The following is a 10,591-nucleotide window of genomic DNA, read 5'->3' on the forward strand; positions in this document are numbered from 1 at the left end:
AGAGGAAAATGTCATGAATGTATTTGCATTTAATGCATCTCTTCTTTTTTTTTGCAACGCAATCAATGTAGTTCCAGGACTGGCTATGTTGGTCTGTTGGCCGGTTCAGATCTCAATAAGCATGATATGACTTGCCATGGATTCATGAAGACATTCGTGATCCCCAGAGGATGAAAGCTCTCGGCTTAAGGGGATGGCCTGACCTTCGTGCTCGCCATGAGGCCGATATCTGCTGTTCTCAGTGAGATGTCTCAACAACTATTGGACGAATTGCCATGAACTAGTACAGACATTTATTTCTTACTTAGGATGAATCGTTGCTATTTTGGTCATCTCTTACATTTTCTTGAACACCTTCAACCTATTCATCCATCCAATTTGGTATATGACAAATATCTATTGTTAACACACACAGGACTTTCACCCAGGAAACCTTGGCTTGTGTCATGTGAGCATTAAGCAAATGTGCTAGCATAAAGCTCACTAATTATATGTTCTATATTTGCTTAATCTATGTACAACGCGGCTAGACAAGTTGTGCATCAATAGTGGAGACTTCAGGAAACCCTGCTCGTGGCCAGGAAATACATAACATAATCTGCAGTAGAATAAAACCGTGCAGAATTGTTTAAAAAGTATCCAAAAAAACCATACGACAAATGTTTCTTTGATTGCATTTGCATTGGTGGATTTCACAAGTATCAGATCACAAATTAATGAAAATGTAATCCAAGTTATTCACTTCTTTATTTGTGTGCCATTGCTAATAGTTCTGTCTCGTTATTGTTTATATTGTATACAGAATGTACATAAATCTGGTGGATATTTTTTAAACATGCTCCTCAATGTTGACAGTCCGATTCGCAACTTGAGATGTGAGTCATCCAGAATTTTGAACCAATAAAAAGTCAAATCATTATCAGCCACTAACTGGATCCCAGATTGCATTTCGGCCAAAGCATTCTGCTTATTTTGCTCTACGCACAGACTTCTTATCTGCATTCAACGAGAGACTGATCGAATGCGATCAATACTAGTACGACTCAGGCTACGGAAGGAAACACGAATGCTTCCAATACAAAAATGATCTTAGCTCTTTGTGTTATTAGATATTCTATACATAGCCATGGATGGAAAGAAATGATCTATTTTCATCTCAATATTTCGTGAGGTGTTTGTGGTAGTGGGTAGGTGAACATAGAGCAACACACACATTTTATGATATTCTTGCCTTTGATTAAAAATGCATGTGGACGTCCACATTTGAACCCATGTGACTGAGAGCTGAAACTCCACCTCCAAAGTCTTGCCCTTCAGAGTCCAACAGTTTTTTGGTTCGAGCTTCTTTAAGACTGAACAAGCTACCCAACCCGTCGGTGGCCCTCCGCCGAATCTTCCACTCTGTATTTTTGGCCCGGCCAAATAAAGAGGTGCAGGCCTCTCTCCAGTCAAACAGCTGCCCTACTACACGCACACACACTAGCTCCACCAGCATAGTGGTGCTGTGTATGTATGGAAAGCATAACCCAGAGGGAGAGAGAGAGAGAGAGAGAGAGAGAGAGAGAGAGAGAGAGAGAGAGAGAGAGAAAGAGAGAGAGAGGGTATACAGACAGCATGGCGAGAGGTGTTCACTTTGTATGTGTTTCTGAGAGCTGATGAAGACTCTCAGGTGAGGTGAATGTATCTGCGTGGAGATTGAGAGAGAGAGAGAGAGAGAGAGAGAGAGAGAGAGAGAGAGAGAGAGAGAGAGAGAGAGAGAGAGCGAGAGGACCCGGGAATTGAGAGGACGGGAGGAAGGGAAGAGAGACGGGGAAAGAAAGGATATTGATTTCCACCTTAAAGAGGCAATCTCCGCTTCTCAGGAGCTCCGGGGACCAAAGTGTGTGTCTTCGCTCCTGTATGTGTGTGTGTGTGTGTGTGTGTGTGTGTGTGTGTGTGTATGTTGAGTGTATGATCTGTCCTGGGATCAACGCTGAGACTGGAGACGACAAGCACACACACGCACATACACATAGACACACACACACACACACACACACACACACTCAGAGTTCTGGAATGTCAATGGTGTAAAAAAGTAAAACAGAGAGCAGAGAAAAAGACAAAATTTAACAACTTTTCCAGTCGGGCTCCTCCACAGGCGTCCCATCACTCCAATTAGTCCTATTTTCCTTTTTTCCTCTGCTTCTTTAGAGACTTCTCACAGCTGTACTTCTCATCTGCTTTTCAGATGTAAGTCAGAGACTTACAGATCTCAAATGCTGCAGGTGCCCCAAAAGGGGGGTAGAATTCTTCATTAGGAGGTCTTTCCCACTCTCCAAGTCCTCGTACTCCCGTGAATCGATACCAAAGCCACTGATGTGACATTGCACAAAAAAACCCGCAAAGCCTTACAAGAGCATATTAAATATTAACATGCACCATACTCGAAGGACTCAAAAGTGACTTGAGAGAGCTCCCTAAGTTATGGAATAATAATTTGTATATCCCTAGCTTGATGTCACACATGTCCAGCAAATGCGTCAAAACCACTATCAGACAAAGCGTCAGCAAGATATCAACCACATCGCATTTTTTCCCAGCCCAAAACCTGAAATATGACTTACTTATGGATTAAATGATACTTGATTGGTAAGTACTGGTGCATCTGCTTGAGCAGAGCCCCTCTGTCGTGGAACCAGAGGTGTTTAAGGGCCAGGAAGAAAGTTAGGGCATTTTTTGTTTCAGTGGACATAAATCTACGGTATACAAAATCTTGTAATTTTACTTATTCAACGTCAAACTTTGCAGAGATACTGTTAACACATGGAGCTATTTTATAGAATAAAAAGCAATGAAATGCATAATTAAAAAGAGAATTTATTTTGTTTTCTGTGTTCTATCATCAACCAATAAACCAGTAACACAAGAGTTTTTAAATATTTATTGTTTTGTATTCTGTTGTATGCAGACAACACACTTTTTTTATTGTCTTAACTGGTCTCACAAGTGTTTTCTGTATATTACACCTTTGAAAAATGAATCAAATAACCCTTGTGGTTAAGGAGATATTGTGTGTTTGGTGATCCATTTTCTTGAACACCATCAACCTATTCATCCATCCTATTTGGTATATAACAAACATCTTAAAAAAACAAAAAACAAATCCTGTTTCTATAAAAAATAACATCCCCCACACAAACAAACTGCACTTGAATCAAATGCCGACTACAATTGATTGTGATGATGTATAAGCTATCAAAAATGTAAAAATGTAAAGAAAAGAAAGCATTCTGTTGGGAGTGGTCATGACTGTCGACTTATAAATGTAGGGTATTTCCACATTTTTAATCTGTTTCATAATAATTTTACATTTTACTTCTGGTATGGTTCTGCTTTTCACAAAGAAACCAAGAGCATGCGAACCATTGGGAATGTTTGAGAAAACTGGCTGGGGCTTTAATGTGGGTAAACAATTAAAGTGTAGAACAACACAACAAACGCACATTTTATATGAATGAAAGAGAAAGAATACAGAGTGATGGATGTGTTTTTCATTCACAAATAATAAAAAAGGACATACAAATTGTGTAATCCCTGAATGTTTGTGAATGCCTTCAAAGTTTTAAAAATAATAATACAAATAATGTATGCAATAATGTAAATAGAAACATTATTATTACTACTATTGTTATTTAGCGTTAGTTATCACTGTCGCCTTGATCTGCATCTTTAACTTTGTTATGTTGAGTCCTTGAATTTGCGAGAATTCGTCCTAAATAGTCCTCATCTTTTATGTAGGGTCAATATATAACATTCATAATAAAATAAAAGTCATATATATTGTGTGTGTGTGGGAGGGTTGGGGGGGTTCTGTAAACTCTGAGGTGAGGTGCTTTGCCAGTCAATTTCTGAAAACACAAACACCCAGTGAGTGAAGTGTTGGAGACCGCATGTATTTTAAATTTATGCTTGTGTGTGTGTGTGTGTGTGTGTGTGTGTGTGTGTGTGTGTGTGTGTGTGTGTGAGTGTGTGTGTCTATGTGTACGTAAGCAGTTCTGCTGCATGCCTACCTCTTACCAGTCCTACCTGCAGTGCTGTATGTGTGTGTGTGTGTGTGTGTGTGTGTGTGTGTGTGTGCGCATGTGTGTGTGTGTGTGTGTGTGTCTAAGCGCGCTGCACTTTAGAGTCTGTACGCTCATCTGATCCGGCCTGGCGAGCAGACAGAATAATGAGGTTGTGTTGTAGGACGAAAAAACAATAAGTTCCCTTCGAACTCCGTCTCTCTGTGACGGGGCGGTCCCGTCGGAGACAAACTGCAAGCCGCCGAGACCTAACACCAAAAATATTTCCACGTTAGTTTTTTTGTACCTACGGTTTTTGCCCCCGTGATGCAGTTAAAGTTCCCAGGGGACCATTACTTTAGCTGGCGTGTGAAATGGTCTCGGAGATGAATGCTTTCTCTGCATTACCTGGTGGCAGGGGAGAAGCAATGGATACAGTGTACAGATCCTGCAGACGCTTTTTTAATCTGGAGGAGAGAGAGAGAGAGAGCTCTCTGATCCGACCCAGCGGCGGGATTGAAAAATGTGAAAAGAGAGGATAGGGGCTAGCAGGCAGAAGACGAGGAGGCAACGGAAAAAAAAAAAGACAGAAAGAGGGACGGCAGATGTGCTATTATACTTTTAATTAGTACCACCGGAGACTAAAGTTGAACGTATGACTTTGGATGATGCTTTACAGGTTTTTCATGCTAATGAAAAATACTCTCAATTTGGCTGCAACACTAAATTGTGCTGGACAGCGGACGTCTGTCCCGAGCACCTCGTGAACAAGGGGGGGGCCAGACCGGGGGCGAGGGGGCCCACAAACAACGGTCCTCGTCCATGCTGAGGAGCGGGAGCCAGAGGAAGCAGATGCTCTCAGAGGTCAATGGCCAACTCAATTGGTTAAGTAGTGGTTTAAATAGCAAATAGACTCATGGATGATGCTCATATTGTCCTTAGCAGCCATTGTGTAGCAGCCAGTGACCTTGTGTGGTTCTGAAGTTCGGGCTGAATTAAAATCTTCCGTTTATGGAGGGAGAAAATATGCTCCTGCGGGTGCAGGCCAGAGTGCTGATTGGTATTCATTGTGGACGGAGAACAATATGCAACATCAACAAACCTGCTCTGCTCTGCAAAGTTATACACATTTTCAGCTTTTTTTGATGAGCTTGATGAACTTTACTACACCACCCAATACACAGGCGGCCGAGGAGAGTATGGTGGTCCATTCTTCAATGGCGAGGCTACGGAGGTTGTGGGATTGACATGAATAAACAAGGGTAAGCATGGATGTGTGGCATTCTGAAGTCAATGTCAAGGATCATATGCCTACTACAATTGATTGTGACGATTCATAAGCAGAAAAAGTATTCTGGTGCCACTGGTCAGTCAACTTATAAATGTTGTGTATTTTGACATTTTAAATCTGGTTCATAAATATCATATGTTAGTCCTGGTCTGGTTCTGCTTTTCAGAAAGAAACCAAGAGCAACGAACACAAAGTGCTTACTTTATGTTGACTAGACGGTTTTGACGATTGTCATCCTGTAAAAGTATACAATTCACTTTTAGTTTAGTTCACAATCTGAAAATATACAAACTATATTGTACACTTGGATGTTCATAATTTTTTTTTGCTGCTGCCCAATCTACTGTAGACTGACTCCATAGTCAGTTATACTCTGACTTAGTGAGAAGTACCTCATACAACCACACATCCAAACTATCTACGTCAGCTTGTGTTAGTGAGTGCACTATGGACGTCCCAATAGCATCCTGCAACAGAACATCAACCTGGCATTATTAGTTGGGTTACTAAGTCAATGGCACAGTACTCATCATGACCCACTAACAGAAACCCTCATGACGTCTTTGGCCTAACCGTGAACCTTTCCCCTCGTCCCATAGAGTGGTTTGTAAGAAATGGTCATATAACAAAGGAACTGCACGTTCTTTTAGATAGAAACCTACAGATTCTCCAGTCTCTTTGCGATTAGGAGACATGCTGAGTTTGTGTGTAAGATTAAACAGAGACAGTTCAATGAGAAGTCTGAATATAACAGTGAAACAGTAACTGATTAAGCGTAAATATTTTTTTTTTTCCCAACAGGATAGCACCCATCAGTTTTATGTTTATGAGTCTCTTTGATGAACCTCCCATATAAAAGTTCAGTGATTCTGTCAAAAAGGACGCAGGCTTGGTGAACTGGGAGTGGACAGTAGACCGTTGCTGCTGTTAAATTATGTGATAATAAGTCTAAAGCTCTATTCTCAGGAGACTGGTGCTGTACAGGACCTTCTAGTGGCCAGAGGTCTGTCATTTGGAGGCCTGTCATTTGGAGGTCCACACAGGATGAGAAACATCCCTGAACCCGATGTGCATACATGTTTTGTCTCAAAAAGAGAGTCTATCTGAAAGGGACGAAGCGGGGCGGGTCCTAATTGTAACAAAGATAATTAGAGCAGATCCAAAATGTGGTTGACAAAAAAGACCAAACTATATATCAACACCAAGGAGGATGAAAGGCTTGTCGCTTCACCGTAACCCAAAATAATATAGTCCCTTGCCCCAAGATGCTTATTTGTCTTCAGCCGATGGCTTCCAAGACTGAAGAACTCCCAACACCTCATATGAACACAAACACTGACGTTGTCTCAGAAGTGTCAATCATATAGTGAAACTTTAATGAGAGCAACAATACACTAGGTCAGTGTTTTGTTAGTTAGTGTATGTCTAATATATGAGGTTGAGTTCCTCAATCCCTAATTATAAGGCAGAAGTATTTTGAAACTGTCTCAGCCATTAACTAACATCTTCTCAAGGTTATGATTAAGTATTGCACAAGAAAGCGCTGAAAGAATAGCGGAATGGTTGCAGTACATAACTGCAACGCCTATAGTTCAAATAGTCAAATAAAATTGCAAAAGGTCAGAACAACATACTATGGTAAGCCCTGCAAAATCAATTCTGCAGTCAATCAGACTTTTTAAATTCCATTATGCAGTGAAACATGTTTTGTGTTGGACATTGTTTGCCTGAGAAAGCATTTAACGATATTCTGGCAAAGTAGCCCCGCCCTAAAGCATCCCCTGCTTTATGGTCTATCATGGACCATCATTTACTAAATGAACATCATGCTGTATTAAAGAAGAACTTGAAACTAGAGATTGAGACATAAACTCATGTTTAAAATGTTTACTGAGGGAATAAATCAAGAGAGAAATAAGAGTCATTTTCCCACAGACTTCCATACAACCAGAGGAGTTACCCCCTGGTGGTCAGTAAGGAGAATGCAGGTTTAGGGCACTTTTCAGACCCAGAGGTTGCCTCCTGGCTACAATATTAAACATTAAGGCATCAGTAACAAAAAAAAATCAACCAATCCATTAATATAACAAGAATGATTTTGCTACATAATGACTACTTTGGATACTTTAAGAAAATTTCTTTGACCTATAATTAACAATAGTACCTTTTGATCACGTTAAGACTGCAGCGAATGCACCACGAGCTAAATTAGATCATTTCAAATCAGCCTGTTTCTGTCCTCCCGTGTGCCGTGGACCGGCCATATGATTTAGTGGCTGCAGGATTTGGCCAATCTCTGTGGCACAGGCAGAGTTATGGGCCGCAGACAGCCCCAGTGTAGTGTGTCAGCGCCGAATCGATGGACACATCTAAATATAAACTTGTCTCATGTAACGCTGACAAAATTGTCATCCCGTTTTATTTTTTTCAATAAAAATCCAGCCATCCGACGGCAGCGTCTGTGTGTGTGAGAGTGTGTGTGTGTCTGTGTGTGTGAGAGAATGTGTGTGCGTGTGTCTGTGTGTGTGTGAGGGAGAGAGAGAGAGAGAGAGAGAGAGAGAGAGAGAGAGAGACAGTTGGGTCGACGATGAGCGTTCATGATGCCGCTGCACTGCTGGGTTTTGACTGAGCCATCACTCAGAAAGGTAGAGATAAAGGGAATATCCCTCCCTCTACACACACACACACACACACACACACACACACACACACACACACACACACGAAACATGGTTTGAACAGTCAGGTGAGGCCCATGGCTTTGGGCCAAACTGATTTTTTTTTGTGTGTCTACAAGGACTTCTTCCTTAGGCTGAGAATAGCATTGACTTGCCCTTTGTTTCACCCAGATATATAACTGTCTCAATGCCAAGGTCATGTGACAGTTTCGCGGCGCCTCTCTTCTTCGGGCCCATCCTCGCTCGATCTCAGCTGTGCCGTCGCATTACGGCAGGACAACAACCAATGAGAACAATGTTAAATCAAGGCAAGTTTCAATTATCCCTGATGTCAGCGAACGTGTGCCTTGTCTCTCTCGCTGCCGTTCGCCGCTATGCTAATGCACCGCTATGCTAATGCACCGCCGGTCGGTGGGCCGGAGGAGGGCGACGAGTGGGGGGTGGCGGGCGGGGGCCTCAGAGGGGACTTGGGGAACAAGCTGGTGACACATTGATGGATCTCGCTCCTGCTTCGCATAATCATTCTCCTGGCCACTCGGGGACAGAGAGAGAGGGAGGGAGAGAGACAGAGGCCGGAGACAAAGAGACGGACAGAGGAAATAGAAAGCCAGAGTGGGGGAACAGAGGAGGGGGAGGTAGGGAATGAAAACGGTCGAGAAGCAGAGAGAAAGCCAGAATGCCAAGCGGTGCATTATTCTCCGGGGGGGGAAGAAGAGCAGAGAGAGCTGAGCGATGCAAAGCACTCGAACGAAGCGACGGGGAGGGAGAGGGGGAGACGGTGAAGAAGGAGAGAGAGCACGAAGTCAGAGGGTGAGAGAGAGCTTGTAAAGAAGGGCCGAGGGAGCTGAGCGTGTCGAGGGCTGGTAGAGATCAGAGCCGCAGCTGTGCCTCGCGATAGCACCGCTTGTGTTAACACGCTACCGCGCTCCCCCCTCGTACATCTGTTCATTCATTCCCCTTTCGCTCGCAGCCGGGCCGCCGCCAGGTGATCATTTTCTCTGTGAATTAGGACTCCCGGCAGAGTACAGTCCATTAGGGCGGATCGCTGCGTATCAGTGTCTCTCACAACCAATTGAGCGTGAGAGAGCGAGCGCACACAAAGTAGCGGCTGTCGCCGAGAGCCGGCGCGGCGTTCTACAAATGTGATGCTTGTTTAGTTTTTTTCCCACGTCTTGCTGCTTTAGAGCAATTGCATTAGTTAGCCAATTTACACTGATTGAAAATGCCGTATAGCAATTTGTGTTTGTTGTGTACTTTTTGGCCTTAGTTTATGTATTTGCTCTAATCTATAAATGTTGTAATTTTACATTGACCATTTTGAAAAAAACTGTACACACATAGTAGCTGTATTTCCCTCATATCCACCAGTGTCAGCTGTACCTGTTTGTGCTACTTTGCACCACCGAGGCATTTGGTATCTCGTCTTCAACTGGTAGGCTGGTTGGTTGGTAAGTACTGAAGCAAGGCTTTATAGTCCCGTTGACGTGAATGTTTAAGTATCTTAGGAATAGTGTGTAACATTCAGGGAAAATAATTGTCAGGAATAATATGCAAAACTATGTTTTCATTATGGAGCTGAAACTAAGAATCGTTGTGTTTTATTTAGCTCAGGAAAAGCCATTTATGTATAGGAAGCGGGTCCTCTTCCACGGAGTCGGCCATCTTGCAACGCCATGTGCAAAACGATAACCGGAGGGTGTCTATGTTCCCACAGCCATACGTTGCCTCAATTCTAGGTTCTACAAGCCTCTCACCGGGCCGGTCCGTGGGTACCTTGGTACTGGCCCACGCAAAAAGAATGAATGAACAAAATAAATAAATTACGGCTGGGCAAAGTTGAAAAAAAATTACTGATTGATTGCATGATTTTTCTGCGATGAATCGCATTATGCGCCAAATTCAATAATGAAGTAAAAACTAGTGTATTGCACGCTTTTATTTTAAAGTAATGTTATTAGAACAAAATGTCAGGCACTCTGGACAAACAGCAAGTTGACATACATACATATATAGTATATAAATCAGTTTACTGTTTTTTTCTGTTAAGAGGTTACGCAATATGTTACCCAAAAATAAAACTTAAAAGTCTGTTTCAACTATGCCGGTGTTCTGGATTAAAATCAAGGCAGAATATACTAAGATCGCCAAAAAAACATTGAAAACCTGCCTCAATTTTCAATATCCTGTCTTGGTGAATTGGGTTTACGTTACGGAGTCGAAGGGAAGACCGTTCGCCGGGGGTCGCTGTCTCCCATCACACCGAGATGAGACCGGCTCGTAGCAGAGAAACCGGCTCAGGGCTCCCACTAATTTGGCATAATTGTGAGTTGTATTTTCATGCACTTTATAATTGTTTTTATGCCGGTCGTATCATTTTATTACGTCATATTTATTATGTCATATTTATTACGTCATATTAATCGACCACACCGTGAAGGCCGGTGGCTGAAGATATTGTCTTACACAAAACTGGTCTGTGGCGTTAATTCCCACAGCCCTATGTTTTCTGAACTCTTTGTTTCCTCAGCCCTACGTTCCATCAGATAAATACCTCCGGCGGTGCCATGCCATTGTTCTGA

This window comes from Clinocottus analis, unplaced genomic scaffold (genome assembly GCF_023055335.1).
Source record: "Clinocottus analis isolate CAN_PGR_092001 unplaced genomic scaffold, fCliAna1.0.p SCAF_4, whole genome shotgun sequence".
Classification (NCBI taxonomy): domain Eukaryota; kingdom Metazoa; phylum Chordata; class Actinopteri; order Perciformes; family Cottidae; genus Clinocottus; species Clinocottus analis.